Source organism: Thermobia domestica, chromosome 11, assembly GCF_964235325.1.
Source record: "Thermobia domestica chromosome 11, izTheDome1.hap1.1, whole genome shotgun sequence".
NCBI classification, from domain to species: domain Eukaryota; kingdom Metazoa; phylum Arthropoda; class Insecta; order Zygentoma; family Lepismatidae; genus Thermobia; species Thermobia domestica.
The window spans coordinates 74,343,580-74,370,848 of record NC_137464.1 but is presented as its reverse complement, the minus strand read 5'-3'; the positions used below and the strand labels follow the sequence as shown (position 1 = coordinate 74,370,848).

General features: G+C 34.3%; 1 protein-coding gene across 2 annotated transcripts in view; it reads right to left on the bottom strand.

Annotated features, from left to right (window-relative positions):
- Window positions 1–27,269, bottom strand: part of Polr2H (DNA-directed RNA polymerases I, II, and III subunit Rpb8) — a 630,556-nt gene that overhangs the window by 480,521 nt on the left and 122,766 nt on the right. The window contains exon 1 of one of the 2 annotated variants that reach the window (XM_081730609.1): window positions 26,573–26,595. The exons of the other annotated variant lie outside the window; for it this stretch is intronic. The gene's annotated coding sequence lies outside the window, so the exon portion shown is untranslated. Of the gene's footprint in view, window positions 1–26,572; window positions 26,596–27,269 lie in introns of those variants that run through there. 2 annotated transcript variants of the gene reach the window in all.

Below are 27,269 nucleotides of genomic sequence, written 5' to 3'. Positions count from 1 at the left end.
ATAAGTTACATTTATATAATATATATCTAACATGTATGTTTAATAAAATACCTCACTTATACTATTTCAACCTGCATGTGTGTTTTCCACTAAATTCCTCACATATACTCTTTCTGCTCACATGTGTGCACAGATCAAGGGTTCTCATATTTACTGTTTCTGTTGGTACGTGTGTTAAGAAAGTTGCTCATATATTCGGTTTCAGTTGGTAGGTGTGTGTTTCTTGGTGTGTGTCAAGGTTCTTGATTTTGAGGGTAACGTGCCGGCGGTCCTCACTTTAACGGATTGTACCGATGGCTTATTTTTAACGATAGAGGGATTTCGAGACGATTTTCTTTATCAGCATCACGTCAGGAGTAAGAAAAAACTTCGATTTTTGCTCTAGGACCGTTATTTCTATGGGTTCCGGTTATGTAGGTCTGATGCTCATGGCCCCGGAATGTAGCAAATACAAACCTGTGTGTGTGTGTGTGTGTGTGTGTGTGTGTGTGTGTGTGTGTGTGTGTGTGTGTGTGTGTGTGTGTGTGTGTGTGTGTGTGTGTGTATCTCAGTTTTGACGAAAAACAAATTTATAGGCGCTTCAAAAAATTCGTAATTAAGGGGACTGACTACATATTTCGGCTAATGATTTACAAGAACTGGCGAATCCATCGCTTTGGGGTTCGAGAAAATGATTTAGCTTGCTCTTGCGTTGTAGAAGTTATTTAGGAGCCATTGTGTGAAGATTCATCTAAGTGAAACTGAACTTCCATCAAGAACATTGAAACAAGAAAAACTTTGTATATACCTTTCAAAGATTCTCCATTAAGCCCGTCTAAACGTTCTCGGTCGAAATCATTTCTCTGTGTACAATAGCATGGCGAATTTCTTTTTGGAATATTATGGAAACTATTGGCCTATGCAGTTCAACATTTCTCCAGTTGTTAACCTACCTCAGTACTTCATGTCCACATGTTCCCTTTATTCAACTAGCTTAGTAATTTATTATTTTATAATACTGATCAAGAAATATGCCAACGTTGTAGAGATTCACGTTGCGTATTTCCTTTGTGGGGGGAGGAGCAGATGGAAGTTATGTTAACATAGAACATTTTTCTTGAATAAGCCTCACACGATAGACAGTGCAGAAAATCAACTTGCGAAAGAAGAAATGTGAAGAATGCTTATCTTTTAAGTTATGGTAGGTGAGCAGCGCACCATGTTACAAGAAGGTTAAGGGGAAAGTGTTTGGAAGAGGGAAGGGTACAGGGAGGCACGAATGGTTGCTATAAGAAATCAGACAACGTACAAATATTATTTTATAACAAGTCTTGTCAAACGGAGTGCATTTTCTACATTTAGGTCATTTTTCAAACTCTTTTAGTGTTTGTCAATATCTATCTATCTACAAGATATCATATTCATATACAAGGATTAATAGTAAGTTTTGCGATTTTCTGGTACACACAATATCTGTATTTATTACAGTACAATGATATAAGATTAACCTAGCCTCTCCCAGTTCCTCGATTCCACGCTGATACGTCAATCATTGCTGTTTTCACTTCATGCTAACTGAGGAAGCATCGTGATTTCAGGAAGTATGCCATCGGTAGGCTTATGACAGGGATTCACGCCTGTTTCCAAAATTTTCAGGCTAGCCAATGGAAGGCCAAAAAGTTTCGATCTGTTTGGTTAAACGGTTGGCTTGTAAAGCTCTTTCTATGAAAAAACCAAGAGTAGTAAGATGTTCCTCGGAAAAACATTTAATCAGAAAAATATATTTTTTTTTAATTAAAAAAATAATAATTAAGAACATAATTAAGGAAATTGTGAAAAAATGTATTTCAAGTAAAACTCGTACAATCATTTTTGGATTTTTTATTTCTCAAAAACCACCCCAAACCAATTCTAAAAAACTGTCGGGGATTGGTGTCCAGAAATTATGATAGGCCTAGCCATGGGTGAAAGAGGTAGTAATCCGAAGGGGAAAGGTCAGGACGATATGCCAGACAGTTCGATGCCATCAAGTTCCTGCATTTTTGTTGCGTTTTTCGAGCCGAGTTTGGTTTCGTGTTATTCCGTTACAGGATGGCGTGCTTTCCTTCCATCAATACATGATATTTTTGGCGTACTGCAACATACATTCGTTCCAACTGTTCGGGATAAAGGTTGACACTGATGGTATAACTGTTAGGCAGGGACGTACGCAGGAATTTATTTCGGGAGGGGTCTAAAGCGTTTCGGGGGGATCCAAATACAATTTGAGGCTAAATTATATGAAAATTTTTAACATTGCCCCTAAAAGTAGACTACACTTTAAAAAAGTCGGGATTTCGGGGAAGGGGGGTCCGGACCCCCAAGACCCACCCCTGCGTACGTCCCTGCTGTTAGGAACAAACTTGTAGAGGATTGTAATGAAACTGCGTACACAGACAGTACACATAAAATAAGCGAATACATTCTTTTTATTATTCCGGAAAAACGGTTCTTTGGGGTAAAAGCCTCCACCTAGAAGTTTGAAAGCAAGTGCGAAGAGTGCAGGAACAACTAAACTGAATTACATGAAATTGCGCACAGATATAGAGGACGTAATATACGGAAATAGCGTTAGGTATTTTCCTTGACAAACGGTTGGGTGGGCCACAGGCCCTTCCAAACTTATGACAACGAAAGGTCAAAATTTCTAATAAAAGTAGTTCAGAAGTGCCTAAATACATGCAGGATTCTAATGAAACTGCGTACAACACTAAAACAGATTTTGGCCTTGGCTCATTATTTCCCTGACTGGGGAAACAGTAAAACTTCTTCCTACGTGTTTGAAGATAAATATGAGAGTTAGGAACATAGGAACACGAATCAGAAAATACACACATAAACATGATAAACACTGATTTAAAACGTGGGAAACAGTTGATGGCGTCTGGTCTAGGTGAATGAAACGAAGACTGTAACGCGAAATTGCCATGTAGTAAAACAGTCAAGCAGACGCACTACAGCACGAACATAGGTGACAAATACTTCGTTTTCTCGCAACATCGCAGCCCTCTCATTTGCCAACAGCATTTAAAGGGAACTCAAAGCGGTGTCTTCAAACATCATAAACGCTGTTCCTTAGCATAGAAAAGAATTACTAAGATACTGGCGAGAAGAGACAACCTCAACTCTTCTCTCGTAGGCAGCCCCAATGTAAGTATATCCCGTACATTTTTTTAACAGTTTCTTTGGAATGAACCGACGTATTCGAACTAAAATTATTTTGACAAAGACGGTGCAGTTCTTTACATAAAACCAAAAACATATACTCTACTTCAATTCAGAAATATTCTATTTTTGGTGTACATTTTAAACCTCCTTTCACTTACAATACACATTTTAATGAAAATTACATGATAAAATCCTAGCTCGAGTCAAGTTCTATGTTCTAATCTAATTTGAAATGGTTTAGATGTTTTTCAATGATAATGAGACAAACAACGTCGATCTGAAAGTAGACAGAATAGATTACGTACATTGCCCACTTTCCCTCACTTTAAAAGTAGAATTTTTGAAAATGCCTGAACATATCTAAAATTATGTTAAATAGATTTATGTATACCGAGTTTAATGGCCCTAACTAAAGAAGATCCTGAGATACTCTATCTTTGGCATAAACTTTGTATCCCCTCCCCTTTAGGATACGCGCAGGACGAAAACTCTAAATAGTTTATGGTCCGTTCCCTACAGTTACCAACGTATTAAGCCAACCAGTGGATTTGTAGGGGGTAAACAGCAAACATTCAGCTTTATAAATAAAATACCTACACAATTTAAAAATTTTTGTAAATTCGAATATTTTTAACTTAACGGAAAGTGTGGTAACGAAGTCTTGTTCTTACATGGCAGATTTCGTACTTTAAAAATTTGCCTTTCAAGAAAGGACATAACTTGCAAATTTCTAGACTCTTAATAAAATTTAGTAAACAACTGAAAAATTGAGTGTCAGAATAGGCCATCTCCAGTCGAGAATGAAGTGGCTGAAATCTTCCTACAGCGTGTATATCATCTGTCAAATTATCATACTACAGAAGGAGCATTGCCTGCGGCTACATTAAAATATATTCCAAACGCCGTATATTTGCTACATAGAGGGGAAATACTGCCTCCCATTTTTGTTTTCACAAAAAATGGAGCTATCTTACTGTGGTCCTACTTACCATTAATTATTAATTAGCAGTGGCGTGCATTGAGCAGAAGCAAATTAAGCAGTGATTCAGTAAGCAATATATATTCTCAGACGCAGACTTGTTATGATTGTGTGGATGCACACTAAGGGGATGGAGTAAAAGTAAGGGGTAGCGTTAGTCTGCCAAGCATTTCTGTCTTTTTCTATGAGTGGAACAGCATTACACAGTTACATGGTGTAGGAGGATGACCAGATGATTCTAAGATCTAACAAGTGTGACTAGAAGTGAATCGCGCTTCAGCTCGGTAACCTGCAATTGGTACAGTTGAAGCATTGCCAGGTCTACAGATTTATCTGTATACATACAATTTCTTTTTGCTACTTATCATTCTATACATATGTTAAATTTTCAATCGACTCTTTGCAGCAATATTATAATTTAATAATTCGTATGTTTAAAAGAGAATTATGCAACTTACAAAGTTAAATATTATTGTACTTTTGTTATTGTGCATGTGTATATGTAAAGCTTGTATGGATAATATGTTTATTATGTGTACTAAAAATTTGACCCACCACACGCCACAGTGTTCTTTTGTATTATCTTATAAACAAAACGTTGTTTGTTTTTCAAAGTACAAATTAAATTTCTTGCGTATTATAAATCACAAAAAAGAAAGAAAAGAAAAAATAGAAAGCGTAGATAATAAATCCATAATATCGAAAAGATCCAAAAATTTCTATGCTCTCGTTCGTGGATTGCCATCTCCATAGTTGCAATGCTAAATCGTTGTCCTCGACAAACAATAATAAAACAAAACATATTTTATGAAAATTACGATGTTTCATCTTATGTTTACATAAATCTCAACATCTACAGTAAATAAAATATGCATCTAGACAAAATAATAATAATAATATGAAAGCAATGCGTTTATTTTCTGTAAATATTGACTATTCTTAACCATTGCCTCTCCTAAAAACATAATTAAAAGGAAGTAAATTGTGTATATTCCACGCAAGGCATCAACATTTGTTACATGACTGGTGTTGTAAGGCTGGAATGACAAGGTGTCATCTAAAAAGCTGAGCATCGACAGCCTACGCACAGCCAATCGACTACTGACGTCACTGCACTCAACTCCCACGATTGCAGATGTTGCCGTATTCATCTTCCTACGCACAAGAGGGGTAAACCATAGTCAATGAGGGGAGAGATTGCGTCGTTCATTCATAAAGAAGGTAGAAGCATCCACGCAATGTACACAGCAGTCACATCAATTCAGCTACATTTTGAAATTTTTTTAAAAAGTTTTTTTTTTTCGTAATTTTTTTGTCTACAACATATTTAGAGATAGACTCTTCCTCAACACGGATATTTTAATATGTCTCCCTTGCCAATCAAGTTTTATTACACAGGCTTTTTATGAACTACATTCCAGAAGATGTAAGAAGACAACACTATTCGCTAAACACGTTTTCATTTGCAGGCCGAACACTATGAGTTTAATAATGGGCATGCTCATATGTATCTGAAATTTCTCGTCTTTTCGATTAAGCTAGGAGACTCTGCAGTTACTGCGAAAAGAAAAATTAGTCTATTAACATCAATTAATAAGTCGTTGTCAATCCAACTGATTAGACAGGAATTCCACAATCCTTTTATAACGAATAGTAAAAAAACATATGATTCAACATTTGATAAATTATACAAAAATTTTAGATAATGGGCAATATTATACTCAGCAATTACGTCGTTTCGACTTCGTAATCGCTATTTGAATAAATTTCAAGTTGATATTCAGGTAAAGATAATTCGAATATCGTTATTCGAAGCTGAGATACCGTACAGTCTTGCATTTGCGCATGAGTAGGTCTGTGCTTGATGTCCACTCGGGGAACAATTTTATGTAATGGTTCCGTACCAAAATAAAACGGAACGCACTGCATATTTTGATTTTTACTCGTGTTAATGCTTCATTAGTAGTAACTATTTTGTGCGCGTTTGAGATAAGGAAAAAAAGAGAGAGGAACTTCGGTCTCGAGTCATAAATAGCGATGGCCGTAACCAATGTGCCAACTATACAAACCAAAATAATGAGCTATTAGGCCAGTCATATTTTTAATGATCCGTAGCGCCATGGTCCATGGATTTTTCTGTGTGTACTTTAACTAAAATCTTCATATATGTGATCGTACAATAGTGTATAATCATACAATAGTATCGATGTATATAAATAGTAACTTTGTGAATAAGAATTTTAGCTCCCATTTGAAGTTGCACACAAATGTCTTCTCAGCAGCTTGTACTTTAGTTTAGTTAGAGCAAAAAGTATACTAGATTCTTGTATGCTTTATATTCTAACTTCGCTTTCCTAAACCAGTTAAATATATGAACGTTACATCGAGCATATAACTGGATAATAAAATGCTTATCCAGGTTAGGAAATAGTGTCTATGATACCCAGAGAAACAAAAATGTTTTGTTTTTACCCTGACAAGACAATAATTATTAAGGATTTATTGCACTAGTCAGGAACAAATAAACATAAGCCATTAGAATGACAGTCCATAACACCGTGGTAACTCAATACCCACTTTCGGAAAATGCCCTGGGAGCACCCCCTTGTCACTTTAATTTTCAGAGCAAGCTTCACTGTCATTAAAACGAAATACATCAGAGCTAATTGGCAAACAATTTGTCCAGCGTCACGTTAATTGAAATAGCTATAATGATGAAAAATCCACATATTCGTTAAAAAAAAATAAGCGTGTTCGTTAATTAATGGCTATTCCAAATGATTGATTTGTTTTCATCAGAGTCATCCTTTCTTCTTATTACACTCCTGTTCCTACTCTGTTGATGAATAATGTTTTGGATTTATGGTCTCTGCACTTGGCAACGAAAATATTTCCTTATTTACTTCTTTCAGTCAACACAAAGTAAACAGAAAGAACAGTTTATAACAAGATACTACTTGCAAGAAGAGAAACATGTATATAAACATCCATTTTTTAAAAATCACTGTATTGACTATATTGATTATATATGACAGCCAGTAAGAGGTGTTTTAGGAATCACTAACACTACCAGACTCCATTTGTTTCAATAATACTCCCGAAGATAAAGTTATCGTTTTAACTCTTACAAGCAAATGATCGCTAAAATGCAATGGAAACGCTAACAACATAGTTTTAATTTGTAAATAGCACAACTGAAACAAAATAACCTTGTATATTTTTTCTCGGTTATCAGTGAGAAAATACGCCAACGCTGAAAACACTCACGACATGAAATATACATAAAAATGAAGTTACGATATGACTTATTAAAAAGTTACAGGATAATTTTCACAATAACTGAAAAATAGAAAACGATATCAAGATTTGGTTGCTATACTCTGTATTGCTTGACACTAAACTACCAGAGTTTGTAGAACAGTGGTTGCACTTCTTAATCAATGTGTAAGTTTGCTCAATAGTATTTTGTAGTGAACAAGAAAACGAATTACTCAAGAAAAAATGAAATGAAATAAAATCTTTCAGTTTAATGTTCTTTAGTCTGAGAGAGACGACGATTAAGGCAAATGAATGATGATGAAAGAATTGGTGGAATTAGAATGTGGGAGGAAACGGGAGTACCCTGAGAAAACCCACGAACACGATGTTGTCCACCACAAACTTACTTGGCTGGGGATCGAACCAGGGACCCACGCACCAGAGGTAAGCACTCTACCACTGAGCCACAGTGCTCCCAATTATTCGAGAAAATTTAGCAACGAAAGTATTGGGCATTAGCTATAAACGAGAAAAAATAATAAATAAAATTTCTAGTTTTACGTTCCATTATCATAACCTCCATGTTAAAGGAGACGGACGATTAATTGTCTGTTTGTCTGTTGAATTTTAGCGCACCTTTCAGCACCTAGCCTATATGACGATGTGAACCTACAGTTTAAAGTGAAATCTGAACCACCATAATGTGTTCAAATTTTAGTACTCTCTAACTGAAAATCGAACCCGGGACCACGTGTATCAAAGGCATACACGTCAGCCACTAGACAAGCGATGATGGCAAAAATGATTAATAAAAGGAGTGATTACGAAATAATTGGTGGAATGAGAATCTCGGAGGGAACGGAAGAACCACAGAAAATTCCACGAAAATGATGTTGTCCACCACAAAGTTGCGTGGCTGGGGATCCAACCAAGGACTCCTCGCACGAGAGGTGAGCGCTCAACCACTGGTACCTCATATAAGTAAAATAAACTGTCACCACCACTGGGAAAAGGATACAATACAATACTTCCTTATTACCACGCAATTGCTCAACCGATTTCTTCTGTTTTCGTCAATATCTGCAGAAAACAAAATCCTCCCAACCAGACCTCTATTATGCAATAAAGGAAAGTACACTAAACCAAAGAAATACTTCTTTTTTTACAAAAATGTATTCGTACATTGCATTTAAATTTTTAATTTATAGATACATTGGTTTCCGAGAGCTTAAAAGTGACTTTTCTTCGAGCTATACACCATTAGCTGATTCTCTTGAGATTAAGCTTCCCATCACTTCTTGATTCTTCTCCATTCGTCACTTCCAGAATCTTCCTCTCAACCGCAGTGGCCTATTTCCTCCATCTCTCGAGACAATGCATCACACCAGCAACTCATTGATTTTCTTTTGTTGCAGATAAAATTAAAAATCGACGAAAGCTCATCGTTCTAATATAAATTTGCTGCTAGAACTGTATCAGCCATTCAGCCTACCTTTGACAATGCACAACAACAATTTAAATATTCATATTTATTAATTCTACAAATAATAGTAAACATTATTGGCGAAGAACTGTTAGCTCAATTCTCAGTAACAATCCACTCTTTACATGTTATGTTTCACGATGGATAAGTACACTGAAATATCGTGTCACAAATGAATGGTGACAACACGAACAAAGTCATACGTATATTTCTGCAGACAAGAACTTTATGTCAAATTAAGCAAGTCTCGCACATTAGAGTTTGGTATCCTCGAAGTTGCTAGTTTGTTGAAAGTTTGTGCCACTCCTTTTCAGCACCAAAGATATGTAAAACATGGATCTACAGTTTAAAATGGAAGCCGAATCATCGTAAAGCGCTCAATGCTTTCCTACAGAGAACGTAACTCGACACTACGTACACCAAAATTTGTACAACTCACTTCTTACTATTTAAGAAGAGGAACATAAATGTTATTTTGAACGAATTTTAGAAACTTAAAAAAAAGAAGAAGAAGAAGAAGTAATATTCAACAATCGGTAGTAAACATTTGCTAATAGAAATGATTTTCAATCGGGCTCATGTAATCTTGTTTCAAGGATTAGTCTTTTTTTAATTACCAGTTTCTCACTATTACATTAGAGAACTAAACGAAATTGTGGTCTAAAAGGGCAATGGGAATCAATAAGCTGGAAACACATCACCCAAACTAAAGCCATCTGACCAACCATAGCCTTTTGTGTGTTGAACTAGCAGGTGGATTAGAGAATTACGGATACGATACATTTAAGAACATGTTCACACGTTTAATCATAGTAACTGCTCTTCTAAGCTGCCATTTCACTGGAAGGAATACTAATAACCACTTCGGAGCCTCTAAGAACACCCTAACTACACCTCTTTATGGTTACGCATCTGCTGCCGTTACGGTGGTTTCACAAAGCAAGCTCGTGAAGATTGTTTGATGCGGTTATTGTGAACCATATTAATATTTTTACAAGCTTTGTTATCATATACAAGAACAACTAAAGGGTCATTCTCTCATTTTCTGTCTAATTAAAGAAAGGCTCGTTGTTTCCTAAATAAGTACTTTTTGATATATGGCCTGACTTTAATGTCAACATTTTCACAATCAAGAACAGATCTTTTGTCATCAATATGCACTCTTTAGAAACAAAGTAAATGTCAAGCTGATTATTTTTATCATAACTTAAAAGCCTAGTGGAAACAAAGGAAAATGATAAATTTGTAAATCCTAGAGTAGTTTAAAAAAATGTAGTTAAAAAATGCAAGGCATATACATGCTACAAAAACAAAAGTCCGCATTGAATGTCAAAATAAACTGCAACGAATAGTTTAAAGATGCTGTCAGATATTACAAAGTCAGCACATAAGGATGCGCTTGTTTTTCCTATAATAATTCACGGCGGATTTGTACGAAAAAAAAAACTAATTTAATTTGTAAGAAAACTGAACAAGGTCTGTTTATGAAAATTCTTTATCGACAACAATTTACTATGATTTATAACGTTCCCTTTATTAAACAGCGATATACTTTGGAGGTTAGTGCACCTTCTATTTGCATAATGCATTAAACAGTCACGTTCAAAAATGGTGTTCCTTGAAGTTTGTTTCTTCATTGCAGCCAAACAGAGTACGAATTTCACTTAATGTATCTCCCTTGGCACCATCGTTTCATAAATAAAACATTTTGTAGTGGTAATAATAATTATTGTCTAATTGTGCATAGAACATATTAATAATAAATATTTTTACAGATACCTTTTGAACTTCTCTAATAATTTTACTTCATTATTCACTTCAGTATGAAATACACTAACAAATTCACTATACGCTAACCAAATAGCCACAACGGAGCTATACTAAACAGAACGAATTTACTTCAATATACAACTTTTAGGATCAACATGTGCATTTTACCAATACACTTTCTACCCAACAAGAACCACACAAACTTCCGGTGAGAATCGAACCCGCGTCTTCCCGAGTATATGTTCGAATACAAAATCTTTTAAACACATTTTAACAACAACCAGAGCCAACACGGTTTAAAATTGATACATTTTGGGTTAGTATATATCCTGGTACTTTTACATTGTGTTGAAATAGAACCAAATCTTCATAATGAAGGCCGCTGTGGCTAAATAGTTAGCGTTCCAGTCTTTGGTTCGGTAGCCTAAGCTTCAATTTCCGATAGGACCTCACACGGTTTGAATTATAATTACGTCTCGCATACCACCATTGGAAAGAAAATTTAAATTCCCAATAAAAATGAAACAAAATAATCAACGTTCGCAATTATATCTTACGACCACGAAAAAAAAAAAAATGTGAAATTAAGGGAATGGAAAGAACGGGAAAACACTACAGAAATCCACGGATATGGGACTATACGCTACAAACTTATATGGTCCGCGATTGAGCCAGACACTCTTTTTACTTCATTACTGTGCATCCTTCTCATAGTGAGCAGTTATATTCACGTTTCAGATTTTATCACAGAAAATTAGTCCTTTCAAGCCAGTACTGAAAACTGCTTGCTCAAAAGCTGTCACATTATAAACGATCTCTGCAAAAAAATTCATACATTTACCCCCTCGTAAAGAAAGGTTCTCAAATGTCAGTATCTTTTGTCATTTTCTTGTGCAGTCCTCTCATATGAGGTGGCTCGTGCTTCATCATCAGAACTGCTCTATGTAAGGCAGATTTATCTCTCTCTCTCTCTCGTCGATACCTATTCATTGCAACACATGCTTTACACCCTGTCAACATACTTTACTGCTGCGCACCAAAGTTTAAGGGGTTGCATATATACTCAGGGACCAAAAAGAATTTGAGAGCCCTGAAAACACTGGCCTTTTCTTCTTGCTATCGGATGTTGCACAACAAAGAATTCTAGCAAATTATTTTCTGAAAGCAGAGAATAGATTCTTGTTTTACAACTTTCCCAATCTTTTAGAGATGTATGAAAGATTTCTATTTTTGGTATCTTTATTCTTTTCATTTCAACTTCTTCCTCTGATCTTGGAAATGCTACATTAAAAAAAACTAGAAGTATTCTTCACTCATATCTAAGTTACTTCCTTACTCAAACCTACTAGTTAGTTTCTAAAATGTTCCATACTTTAGCTACATTGAGCACATAGTTTAAAAACAACTTTTGGGCTTTCAAAACTTTCTTACACATAGACTTCTGAACGTACTTTACTAATATAAAAACTGAACGAAATAATGAACTGTTAATAAAAGATACGAGTGCTACGTAAATTGAGTGAAGCCCGTGCTTTAGAGGGAAATATACTAGAAAATGACTTAAAATTAGAGACGAAGAATGTAACGAATAATGTTTCAAAAGGTTATTAGTGAAAAATTAAATAGAGTCTTTATGAATACTTTCAAATAATAATAATAATAATAATAATAATAATAATAATAATAATAATAATAATAATAATAATAATAATAATAATAATAATAATAATAATAAGGGAAGTGAACAATACAGGACTCCGATTTACTTCAAAACGATATAGATAATTTTTCCTCTTGATGTAAGATATGGCTCCTAAAGATTAATCCCGCTAAGAGTAGACCCATAGCATTTTCCTTAAAGAAAAATATTACACCTTATACAACATAAATGGTTCGCTTATCACGAGAGTCAACAGTCCTAAGGTTCTCGGAGTTACTTTTAACACAAAACTAACTTTTACAGGACATACAAACACTTAACAGAAATATGGAACCCTTTTTCCTTAGGCAATAATTTCTCCTAAAATGGAATATTGTTCACCTATCTGGACAATGGCAGCTTCTAAAAACCTATCTTGGCTAAACTCAGTTCTACACTTCTTCCTGACAGTAGTACGTTCAGAATACATCGCACATGCGATGACAAAATACGAACTGTTACGAACACTATTCAACTATCTGACACTAATCATAAAATCAGTGACAAATATCTGTACAATCTCACACACGGCCAACTCAGATCCGAAATTCTACACTCAGAATTGTTATTTCCCAATTTCGTTCAGACAAACACGTAACACACATCTTTTTCATATAGTATGACCTAGACTGTCAATAGTTCAACACACACTGTTCTACAGGCTTAAGTTATACAACGAAATGTCACATACACCCGTAGATTTACTTAATTCTAAAGCTGCATATAACTCAGCACTACGACCTCATTTTAACGGATAAATTCTAGTCAGCGATTTTGTCAACCTTTCTTGTTATTGCTTACATGTTTATTTCCAATAATAAGAAAAAATACTAACAGGTCATAAAATCTGAAGCGCCCCAAAATAGTTTGTCGCCCTTCATCGCCCCTTTTTGATCCAGCACACACTTTGGAAACGAGGGTGGCATTAACTCCCACGTTGAGAGCCACTATATACGAAATAAAGATCGCTATATTTGGTGGCCGAGCTCGCCAGGGACAGATTTTACTTAGCCCATCTCGACTTCTGTGTGGTACTTTATTTCTCGGTAACTACTGGCCGGATATGAACGAAATTTGGTAGGCAAGTGGACCATCGTATGGGATAAAGATCGCTGTGTATGACGGCCGAGCTCGCGGCTCGGCAACAGGGACTGTGTTGCACGAGCTCAGAACTCCGGAGCTTCTGAGTTCGGCTTACCTCAGCTTGTTAGTTATTAGATTGACTGTACACCATGGAGCTGAATGAAATTGTATACTTTATTTACACATACTGTGTATAGTTTCGAATGTTTAAGGATTTTTGAGCTTGAAAGTCGTTTTTGTTAAACTTTATAGATTACTAAGAAGATACCCTAACAAGGATATTAACAATTAGCCTAAAAGACTAATTAGACATCATGTATTGCTGGCGAAGTGGTGACTAGTAGTTAGTTATCAGCAACTGTTAGAATTTTTCTTCAAAATTCCATAAAATATGCTTTGAATAATATTACATTGTTCGTTTTGAAGCATACCTTTACCTTTTCTTTCAAATGTAACAATTTTCGGTCGTCAATGAGAAAATCGTCAAACGAATTCCTAAATTATATCGTGTTAAGCGGCATGTTGGTTGGCCAAGCTATGAGCTCTTACATTCAGAGACAAGAGATATCTTAAACGTTCTAATTTCCTTTTTTCAAAATATGTCTAATTGTTATTAATAATGTAACTAAGATCAACTTCGAATAAAATTTGTTCCCTTCCACTACAATTCATTACAAAGCTTTTACATAACCCTAACCCCTTTCATAGTATAATAGACAAACAGAATATAGATTATTATTATTATTATTATTATTATTATTATTAGTTCTCCTAAAACTTGGGCTCGCTGCATGCAATAGGTTATAACAAGACATCGGATTTTTATGCAAATGCATATTTTGTTTGCTTATACGTATCTTATTAAACTTAATAGGGGATGTTAAGAACAATAATACAGCTCGAATTTGAAGTTTTATATTGCATATAAATGTGTATTTCAATGGTTAGAGCAAATAATAGTGATTAAGAGTATAGTCAACATATTCTATAAGTTTTTATTTCTGATGTATGCTTATAGCATGGAATAGATCCAGTTTTAATTTTTATTTTCAATGCATTTATATGCCTATACAAAAATCTGATAATGATAAAAGACATCGTGATATCGTGTCGATATCAATTCACAAACAAGAGATGCGAGGAACGCTGCTGCTCAGTGAATGCTATAGCATGAGCTCCAATAAGTTCCTGCTAAATCTGGGTGCTCTCAGAAAAAGAAATTGATGGACGTAATTACCAAAAACTCCGACTACAAAAAATTGAAGCCATGGGAAAATACCTTCAAGGGTTAAATTTCAACTTGCTAGAAAATGTAGATACTAAACATGTTCCTCTCTATAAATGTTGTCCAGCAATATCGATTGATGTTAAGAGGTAATATTGTGACTACAAATGTCATAAAATTGACACCAAAAAATGTACAGAAGTATCTTGTGATCAACTGTAAGATAATCACGGGCATGAGTAAATCCTTAAAAAGGAAAACTTTTTCTTTCTGTACAGTAAAAATGCGTAGAAAAGTGAGGGTTGTATTATTTCTTGTAAAGTAAATGCACTCTAAAATACAAATGTGAAGAAAAACTAGAGATGATGTTCACATATCACTGTGTTTATTTTAATCTCATAATTTGTATGTGTTTTAAAAGTTAAGAGTACATAAACTGTAACTATTATAAAAATAAATTCTGAAAAGAAGGCCCTGGCAGGTAAATTACATTTTCGAAAGTTATATTTCACCTACATAACTTTGTCACAACTTTGCTACTTCTTTGAAAATGCTCTCTTTTATTTCATTGTTGATGTATATTAACTGCATATTTTAACACATTTAACAGCATAGTTGCATGCATATTTAATGAATTTTAAGTGTATAAAAATTCGATGTGTCGAGTTATAATTATGCTTAATTAAAAGTTCTAATTATTTACATTTAACTTTTTTTTTAATTTGCCCAATTAACTCGAGTTTTTACCACATATTAATCTAAATATAGTTACAGTTTGTTAATTGTAGTATGCTTTATGTGGGTTAATGGTAAAGCTTCTTAAATAGTGCACTGTCCAAAAGGTAAAAGGGGAACAACTGTCTGTAGTTTATATAATGTGTCCATGTTGTTTAGCTACTAAATCATATAGTGTCTGACATAGAATAAATACTTGTGAACTTTATTTATGTAATTAGAACCTATTAATATTTCATACAGCCCTTGTTTAGTAATACAAACAAAGCGCGTTAATTATCATTACTATCCACTTTCAAACGGAGGCAGGCAGGAAGCAAACGTAGCGGAGCGATGACTGTTAAGTACTAGGAATTAGAATGACTCATTATTTCCCTTTTATGATAAGGGTTTTATTTTTGACATACTCATTGTATTCATTACAACTCCTCCTTTATTTTGGATATTTATGCATTATAAAATTACCAGTGTCCTTTACTCATATCTACTTACACACTTAACACTATATGATTTCTTAAAATGCTTACATTTTTCTGTTACTTTGAATTTCACCGTTGTTATTTCTATTTTGCGAAACAACGCTTTAAACGTTAAAAATTGTTTCTAAATAAGATCGATGAAAGTACAAAAAGTAAACGACAAACCCTAACAAAATTCCTCTATCATTTATCAAGGTCGTTATTACAATAGTTGAACAAATTTTAAATGCAGTTACCAAGTGCCTCATGTATCGCATCACCATAATTGACTAGCCATCAAAATACAAAGAAATCAATCTTATATATAAAAGAGAACGCACAAATCCTTTGTTCCCTCATCACGCTAATACGGCTGAACCAATTTCTTTCATTTTTGGGGGGTTATTAGGATTTGGACCCTAGATGGTTTTTATCATATCACTTTAATTTTTAATTACCAGTGTCTTGAGATAATTGACCATTCAAGTGTCCATAACGTACAAATCCTTTGTTAGTTCATCATAGGTAAAAATAAACGTATTTATATGCAACCCGCATGACCGTGTCACTCGGCGGGTTAACATAAATGACAGGCGATATAATGTTAACATTTACTGCAATCTTCTATGGTTTTTATCATATCACTTGAAAGCGAAAAAGTAAAAATTATCTAAGTAACAAAGTTTATTGCGTTCCGGGGTGACCGCAGCGAAGCGGGGTGAACGCTGCTAGTCTATATATATAAAAGAGAACGCACAAATCCTTTGTGAACTCATCACGCTAATACGGCTGAACCAATTTCTTTCATTTTTGGGGGGTTATTAGGATTTGGACCCTAGATGGTTTTTATCATATCACTTTAATTTTTAATTACCAGTGTCTTGAGATAATTGACCATTCAAGTGTCCATACGTACAAATCCTTTGCTATTAGTTCATCATAGGTAAAAATAAACGTATTTATATGCAACCCGCATGACCATGTGACTCGGCGGGTTAACATAAATGACAGGCGCTATAATTTTAACATTTACTGCAATTTGAAAGCGAAAAAGTAAAAATTATCTAAGTAACAAAGTTTATTGCGTTCCGGGGTGACCGCAGCGAAGCGGGGTGAACGCTGCTAGTTGTCTATAAACAAGATTCTTGTAGTTATGGTTTGTGCTCACGTCAATGGTAAAAATAACATTTAATATCAAAACTGGTTAAATGTAAAATACACATGGCAATTCATAATCGATCTGTAAAGGAATCAATTCACAGCGTATTTACATCCCCCCTATCCTTTCCACTAAAACAGAAACGAAAGTAACATTCATTTCGTAACAGCATGCCCATGAATGTATGCTACAAGCTATGGGTTTCATTGCCTATGGAAGTACAAAAATATCCATATTTATGGCAAACTAAAAAAAAAAAAAAAGTTTCATGAATGGCGAATACGTGCACAGTAGAATAGCTAAGTAAGCTAAACATAATTGACACAGTAAAGCCAGTAGATGAAGTTTTCTCTTTAACTTGACTACTTATGCAACATAAACATATCTAGATTTCTCTGTATATTATTGTTCACAATCATTCTTTCATCCACCTGTAACACGTGAAACAAGTATAACATATATCGCCCTCAATGCACGATATTAAGTTCAATTAGTCATAATTTATCTAGTAATAACAATGAATAATTCTCTGGCGTTACAACTCGGGCTATGGCCAACCGGAGACTATTACGTCCTGTGTTCCAGCTGTATTGAAAGTGAGATCGTGTAGTAGGAAAAGGCCTGTACTGCAAGAATTGACCTTGAATGATTATCTGTACACCCGATAACCACACCGGTTTTCAAGACTCAGTCGTGATTCTGTCCTTTATAACCTCGGTGTTCAATAAGAAAGCACAACATTTAAGCTCAAACTCAAATCCGAGCCACAACTGACTAGACGGCTTGATGTATTGCTATTGTTGTTATATATAATCAGGATCGTTATTATTTTTGACTTTATAAATCAGAGTTCGCTACTATATCTGAATTCAATATCTTCGCAACTGTTAGTCAATATTAGATCAACGCTAAACATGCTTTCTATGATTGATTTTTTTTAAAAGTAGAAACCGCTACGAATTTTTAAAAATTAATTTTAACAACTATTTATCTACTTTCACGACTACTAAGAAAATGATTCTTGGCCATGAAACAACCTTCTAAGAGTTCGCATAATGTTTCGTTCTGTATAAACTATACTGTATACAGAGTTCGCACGAGTTTTATTATAGTTTCGCTACTAGACTCCAACCGGACTTATATTGAGCCACACACTACAATCAATATTGAACTGCTGATACCATTCTCGGTGCTGAAACAAAAATAAACGAACAATAGTCGCAAATCAATAACAGATAAAATATACATGACGCAAACTCCAAAAGGACAGATGTATTGCTACAAATGTATTACAGTCATTTCGTTACGTTGAATTTGATACACATCAACATAGTAATAGCACATAATATACAAATATCAAAGCCAAATGTGTAAGTGATAAAAAAAAAACTTTGTAATTTTTTTAACTTTTGCTAAAAAAAATTAAAATTAAAAAAAAATAACTTTTTTATCCTTGCGATTAACATAAATTTTTCAGTAAATTTATCATTGAGTTGGAATACTAAAGTAACATTTACAGGTGACGTTTGTAATTATTTGCATTTGCTTCAATTCAATCCTACAATTATAATTTATGTTCGATATCAAAATGTACGGTTTGTTAATGTGTATTCTGCAAGACGATGTTAACGATACGTTCCAAAAATGTAGTGTAAAGATCATATAATGATAACATGAAAATACTAATAAATTAAAATAGAAGTGAGCAAAATTAACTGAATAATGACATATATACATACTTTATTCAAACACTAAATGGCACTTTTCTGACTTTCTGTGAGCAAATATCTCTTTGAAATCTAACTTTCTTGCTTCATTTTCAATAACAACTATGGTCAATGAAGTAAGTCTTCCCTGGGCCATCATTGAGCGTAAATACATCTTTATCAGCCTTAACTTACTAAAATGTCAATGCGACACGCATTCTTACACAAATATAAAAAATAGAAAATTATTTTTTTTAAATAGATGTTTGTTGGACACGACAACGTTTTGTGTTGTTGAATTGTAATAGTTGACAGGGACCTAACCAGGATTTCGATTCGGGGACACTAGGAAATGGTTCCTGGGAATACCCTTTCCCCCGAGTACACGAGGTACCTTCGAAACTTTTTTGTAAAACTTAAGCTTAAATTGCATTGTAATGCCTTTTTAAAAATTGTTTTCAGTTTAAACCAACATAGGAGAGCCTACATTTGAATTTTTATTAAGATTTCTTTTTGCATTTTAGTAGCGGGGACCCTTGAGCCCTTCCATGGCTACGTCTCTGACAGTTAGTAACACAGCTGTTGTATGATGTTAGTACAGAATTGAAGGACTGAAAAGATGTTTATTCTGTTATTGGAGCATTTCTTGGACGGAATAGGAATAAATAAATGTTACTGAATTCTACTGAAGTTTCTTCAGTTTGTATCAAACTATCTACGGATAAGAATTAAGTAGTAGCAAATCTCGATCAGTTTTCCAAGATAAAATCTCCTCCCACAGAGGGCAGGAGAGAGTTTCCGTTGAATAATTCTAGACGATGTAATTTTACTTACAGACGTGTTCAAATTATTAGACTCACCCTCGAAAAATGCGAAATTAATGTTGCAGTCCTAATTTTGGAGTTCTAGAACATGTAATTTAATGGTTTAAACCATCAATATAGGATCCTTCATCTGTTTGCTGTACACTTGAAGTGGTGATATCTTTGTTGAACAGCAGATGGCATTAGTAGAGGAGAGGGAGTTCTGAAAGTGGTATTTCAGTTGTAGACAGTTATTGCGGTTTCTAATAAGTTACAATCTGAAGTATTGTGGTTGCAGTCGTAAACAGTTACGACATTCAAAATGTTCAACAATTCGAATGGGCAAGTTTAAAGTGATCTTGACGTGTTTTGTGTATTAATCTTTTATTCTATGAAGTCCTGTAACCGCGGCATAATTTGAAAAGCCAGAGACCTGTCTTCGCGTAAAGTGGAAGTTGTCAAAACACTTTTGGCGGAAGGAAGATATACACAACGACAAATTGCTATTCGAATTGGCACAAATCTGTGAGTAAAATCTCCGTTGCGATGAGTAAGAAACAAATGTATCAGCAAAATAGGCTTGGGAAGTGTGGGCGAAATCCAAGGCTATCGCTAAAACGTATCAAAAAACGAAAAAGATTGGCTCTGGGAAGCAGAAACGCAACTTCTAGAGACTTAAGCATAAAAATGGCTGAGTATGGTGTAGGCATTTCCCCTGAAAATGTTCGAAGGGTTCTTCGTGCTGAGGGAATAAAAGCACTCACGCCAAGAAAGAAAGCAAAAATTACTCCAATCATGGCAAAGAAGCGCCTCGAATGGGAACGAGACCTAGAACATTTGACTGCTGATGATTGGAGAATATGTGTTTTAGTAATGAATCATGTGTCTTCATGTCTGATGAATGTTCACAACATGTGCGACGTCGACCTGGGTAGGAATTCAAGTTGGAATGCCTCCAACAAACAGCGAAGCATCCTACTTCAGTCATGGCCTGGGGTGTGATGCTTGTCTTCGGGCATGGGAAACTGCATATAATAGAGGGAGCAACGAAGCACAACCAATACCTACAAGTTCTTCAAGAAGAACTGCTTTCCGAGACTGCAATCTGGTTTGATGACTCACACTTCATCTTTATGCATGATGGAGCCCCATACCACAGGGGCAAAACTGTAACAAAATTCTTCGAGAAGAACGAAATTAGTGTTCTTCCGTAGCCGGGCAATAGTCCTGATATGAACCCGTTGAAATCACCTGGAGCTTCATGAAGGAAAAGCTAAAGAAGAAGTATTGCAACCAAACATCAATTGACCGAGGAGATCAACAATTTGTGGTATCACGATGCTGAATTGAAGTCAAAATGTGCTAAACTCGTATAGCATGCCAGAATTCCATGATTAATAACAGTTCCATCTACTCATATAATTTCAACATTAATTAATGTTACTCTGTTGAAACATTTAAAAAAAGTCTACAAAATAACTTCATAATCGAAATACAGATTAGTTCTACAGTGTGTATACATCAGAATGTGATGCGATTCCTACTAAAGAATCTGATGGCATGTACGACATTTCCAAGCAATAGCTAATATTTCTAATAAGAGATGGGTCTCTAACAATGGAGCTGGCTCAATTAATGCAGTGAAGTTCTTCCATTTCGGAACTAATTCATTGCTACATACCAACTTTGCATGATCTGACTTATTTACACATGCTGCCAACACATATAAAGCTTACAAATTGAGTCACAGTATATCAAAATTAAAATCTCAACTGTCCATAAAATGTAAACAGGAAGTACAGCTATTAAAGCATTGTTATGTTCATCATAGAAACTTACCCTTTACCGATAGGCTATTTCGGTGCGGGACATGTGGGTCCAATTGTTGGTGAACTTATGTGGTTAGGATCGTATGTTAAACTATCCTCTAAGTCCATATCTAATACAGCATTAGTGCTAGAAAGGGACGTTAAACTCCAAACCAACCAACCAACCAAAAAGCTTTCCAACAAAAAATTAATATTACCCTGAATTCAATTGAAATCGTTTCTATTCAGCAGGGGAAGTTCAATCGTAGGTTGGAGAATAGACTCACATCTATAGCCATTTTTTCTCATCGAATACGTAGACAGTTTTCAGCATTCAGTACTATTTGGAACCCAGTGTTATGTACAATGTCAACTAATTTCAGAAAATAATACAAGATCATTCATCATATAGAAAGTTATCCATGAGACGAGATAAAGCTCTACCAGGAAAAACATATATACTTTTTGAGACGAAACAGTCCTAAATCATGTCTCTTGGACAACACTATATAAGAGAAAAAATTCTTGTAAGAGCTGATAAGTTTCCCTTTCAAGAGAAAGATTAATTTCGAAAAACATCAGAAATAAATATATTATCTGAAGACTGTCTTAACAATTTCCCTAATTATAAGAAGATAGAGACAATGGTTAGCACCTGATTTCTTTTTTAAAAATAACTTTTGGAGAGCCGCGGTGGCTCAGTGATAAAGCGTTCACCTCTGGTGAGCGGTGTCCCTCGTTTGATCCCAGCTCGCGTCAAGTGGACTTTGTTGTGGACAAACACTGTGTGCGTGGGTTTTATCGATGTTCTCCCGTTTCCTTTCACTTTGTTCATTCTACAATTGCATTCATTTATCATTATCACCATCACCTTTAGCCCAGCGGGCACAATCTTGGGGCTCAAAATTGAAAGATTTCATTTCGTTTCATAACAGTAAAATGAAAACCTGGCATAAATTAAGACGATAAGCGAAAAAACTGATTTCCCGAAAGGTTTGAAAAATGAACAAGAGACGTTTGGAAACGGACAACACATTCACATTCTTTGGGATTACGTTAATTACAAACTTGTAGAAAGTAGTGGAGATACCAAACACCTTTCTTAAGAGTCAGCGACATTTTCTTGTTTTAAATAAAGTTTATAAACAGTAAACAGACGAGTAGAATGGAACGAACTACGTATTCGTGTCACAAAGTCGTGCTGCAGCTATAGTTTTAACTAGACCTTTAAGTTCGTATTATTCTTGGAAGACGAACAGAATACAATTATTCATGCTTATAAAGCGAAGAGTGCAATGAAACAAAAATTTAGAAACAACACAGATTATCACTTAGCCAAATCGAATTGACGCCTTACGTACGTAACTTGATCCTATGCGCATACGGAAATAGGGTTAATTAAAAACTTAATTATATAAAAACTGTTAGAAGAACCAAGCACTACTAAAAATACTTAATTTTCGTTTTTCTCGTTGGACAAAAGAATAATGTGGACAAATGAAAGATTTTTTTAAAAAACGAAAAATTGGGAAATGATTAAAAGCAATATATTACGTATTTGATGTCATTCGCAAGTGCTCGCATTTGTGTATCTGTTAACTTCACCAAGCTAAGTGAGGTATGCAATGTGAAATTCACACTGAAAAATAAATTTACAATTTTGAAACCCACATGAAACGCAATATGAAACTTTAGCTGATCTTAAATTACTCTGTACTTAAGATTAGGATTAGTACGAGGGCAAAACTGTGAAAGGGAGAATAATGTTTTGTTTGATAAATTTTCCCAACTAGAAATAATATTGTCATTTCACGTCTCACGTGTTTTAAGACTTAACATTTATGAAGGCATATAATACAGTCTGCTACGTACAAGCATAGGCTGTTATGAGTAAAGCTAGTGTCCATATGGAAAGAATAATACCGCCCACTACTTCACACTCTCAGACTCCACTCACGAAACTTGATACTATGTATATAATTAACAAAGAATTGTTTATATGTAGGCAGAACTACTATTATTTCGTGCTACAGTGTTTTATTGTTTTACGTATGACGTAGAATATCTCGTAAAATAATGTATCAAAACGTAAGTATGGAACCAACGGCGCCATCTTGGAGATTCAATGCATAATCTTACATGATTTAGTACTTCCTCTTGAGACATAAAGTGAAATATTATTACATATGAAGTGATAAACTGCTAAAAATTCAATTGCTTGTACGAAATTAAATTGAATGATGACATTAACATGAAGTAAATTGTATTGTACTAATGCATTAAATAAAATTTTTAAAATAAATTATTTTTTAAATGTAAAGAATTTGTTGTTAATAATTATTAAGCAAGTTTAATAGATTTTGCTTAGTTTCAAGATTAGTTTTTAACCATTATAATTTTAACCATTATTATTAAGTCTATTGTATATATATATATTTATTTATTTTAGATCTCTTTTTTTATTATTTTTTTTAAAACAATTTTCTTTATTTATTTTACATGTTTCCTTCTATTCACTTATGTTTATATGAAATACAGTGTAATAATCAGTAAAATGTAACTACATAATTTTTATGCACAGAAGTTCAAAATAATTAACGAAGAAAACATAACAATATATTAATTTATCATATTTATATATGCTTTATAAAAAGATTCATTTCACATGGCTTTCCAGAAAAGTTGTTATTTAAAAAATGGTAAATTTGATGGATTGAAATTCAAAAAAATTTAGCAGTAGTAGCAGTTCAATGAAAAGCATCTCGGAATAGGAAAAATTAAAGTTTCCTCAACAAGAATGTTATTTAAAAAAAAAAAAAAAAACTCCTGAATATTATTGTCTACTTGCAATCAGGTAAGGAAACTAGGTGTGCGACATAATGGATGATTTCTTATTCTCATTCTTGATCACTGTCTAAAGAATGAATCTAACGCAACTAAGTATATGAAACTACCATACAGTAAATAGTGGGCAATTTCTTAATAATAAATAGGACATAAATGTATTGATCACAAACGATGTCTAAACTCTAATTTTATATTACCCTCCTAGCACGAAGTGTCAATTTTCAATCATTCATATATATATTATCACACACTACAAATATCAGAATTTTTACAGCGCAAAAATGTATCATGTAACGGAGACGTCTAACTTTCATCCCCTTAAGTTCTCAGGAAATTTACCAGGAGTATGAAATTGTTATTGGAAATTCCCTAAAATTTTACATACAAAAATCTGACGTCTCTAATTGTCTGATTCTGGTTGTATATTCGCTTGATTTTTAGAAGTGAAAATTTTTTAAATGCATGTAATTATAAATGGTGTAATAGCTTCTCAAACTCCTCAATATAAGAAAATTAATAGTTAATATGGTTATTAAAAAGACCATATTTCCAGTTTTTTTTTTTTTTTTTTTTTTTTTTGTAATACGTTACATTTTCAAATTTCACTGACGACTTCCTTCGACAAATGTGTACGAATAAAGGAGTAAAATTGGACACTCAACTTTTCACTCTAGAATCTTAGGACCGTTCACCAGTGGTAATATTTACAATTTACTTTAATAACTGTGCCATCTACTCAAATATTTCAATATTAATTATTATTCTAATCTGTAGAAGTTTTCAGGGTAGAAATACTATTTCAGTTTTGAATGGATCAGAATATGATGTGACTCATTGTGAAAAGGTCTGGAGAAATTTAAGGTATAATCGAAACGTTTGTTTTATACATTAATTGATTTCATCCCTTCTTTCTGTACATTTTCCCCGAAGATAATGGTTTAATAATGGAACAACATTGTAGTATTGTATTATGTCCTCTTAATGGTACAAAATATTAAGTAAATTACCCAAACTGTGATAACGGTTTTTAATGATCTCGTCATTTTTTTTCAGATATTACAAATGTAAATAAATAAACGGCAATAATGCGACTATTTAAAGATGTTCCTCACTATTGACAACTTCGTTCCTCACATGAAATTATAACCTACAAGTACTTCCCAGCAAGGAACAAAACAATGGCTAACTTCTTATTGTTTTGTGCTATTACAAGGACATAATGCAATACTGTAATATTGTTCCATTATTAAATCATTATTTTCAGGTAAAACATAAAGAAATTATATCAGTGACGACTCATGGGATATTTTTATATAATATACTACGAAAAACGATCATTACAAACGTCGTCACAAGGATCAGCCATCATTGGCAAGTAACGTGCACAAATTAAAAAAAAAATGAAGTTTTACGTTCCACTGATATGCCCTGCAGGCTACAGGAGACGAAAGATTATGAAATTATTGGTGGAATAAGAATGCGGGAGGATATGGAAGACCCAAAGAAAACTCACGAGTACAATTATGCCCATCACAAACTTACATAGGATTGGATCGACCCAGAGACCTCTCTAACCAGAGATGAGCGCTCTTATCGCTGAGCCACCGTGCTCCTAAACTTACACAAACGTAAAAGCTTTTATGAACTACCGTTCTCCACTAACCCTTCCCCTTAATATCGTCTATCAGTTGTAATATTCTTCCTTTTCCTCTTTTACCCCTACCATACCCTCTCTTACATAATTAACACTTCTACCCTCTTTTACATCTATAACTCTTGGAAGCATCCTCTACATTTAGCGTACCCAGCAAAATGCTACTGAAGTCCACACACTTTCCAAACTTATGATAATACCATATTATTATTCAATGTTTATATTCTGATTCTCTTTGAATACATTGTTCTCCATAGGTATAGTGGTCATGTTTTCAGTATTTTACTAGCTCTATTTACAGATAATTCAAGACAGAAAAAAAAAAACAAACAATGAATCAATGTTAACTCCAAATTTATGACAATCCTAGAAAATAACAAAAGGAAGGACAACAGTAATTTGAGGATGTTCATCCTATTTATCTTCCCTACACAGCTGACAAAGCAGATAAGCTATCCAGTCACTTATTCTGAAAAGTACGCAACCTGTTTTCCACGTGACACATGGCTGGAACATCAACAGACTACCTACACCCCAACAAGAAAACGAGAACATCAATAATTTTCCTTGATCACTCCAAGCACACGAAGTTTGTACACTGACATCTGTTCTACTGACATGACAAGCATATTGTCATCTGACAATATGATCGAAATTAAGGTCAGTAAATGTTGATAAATTTTCTTTTATGCAGGACAAATCATTAGTGGCAACATTACCTTGTATAAAGGGAGGTATTCCCACAGCATCCCAATCTGGGAAGGATGGCCAACAGCATCGCGTTCTCCATCCTGACCTCGCTGCTGTCCTTCCGAGTTATGCCTGGGTCAGGTCATTCCAGTGGCGAGAGAGTAAGAGAGAGATGATGATGGGAAGGAGAAATCAACTGCGCAATAAGGTCCCGGACAATCAATACTGTGAGTATTGCATCAGAAGGTGAAACGGGATGGCTGAACAAAACAGCCTCTCTGCAACGTTAGGCGCCTGCGCCTCATGCTCTTTTATAGCGCCACCCACTCCTCAACATTCCCTTCGATGTTTCTGTTCTTAACAGAGTTGCAAGTCATTTTTAATTTCTTTTTAATCCTGCAGTCTTTGTTCTTCATTTCGCTACTAATTACACTGTCCAAAACAACGGAAAATAAAATGAAAATCTATAAAACACACGATTCATCTAATAAATTTGATTTATGCTTGCTTTCCTGAACTCTAAACAAGAGAAGAGAATACAAACAACATCATATAACAATACTGTTATGCGAATAACATATTCCATATTCCGTAAATATGTCACCATATGGACACTAACTTTTAAAATAATCTCCCTTAAAATTCACTTAATATCAAAGAAAAATAATAAATTGTTTTAACTAAAAAGAAGATAACAAATGGAACAGAATCCAAGATACGAATATT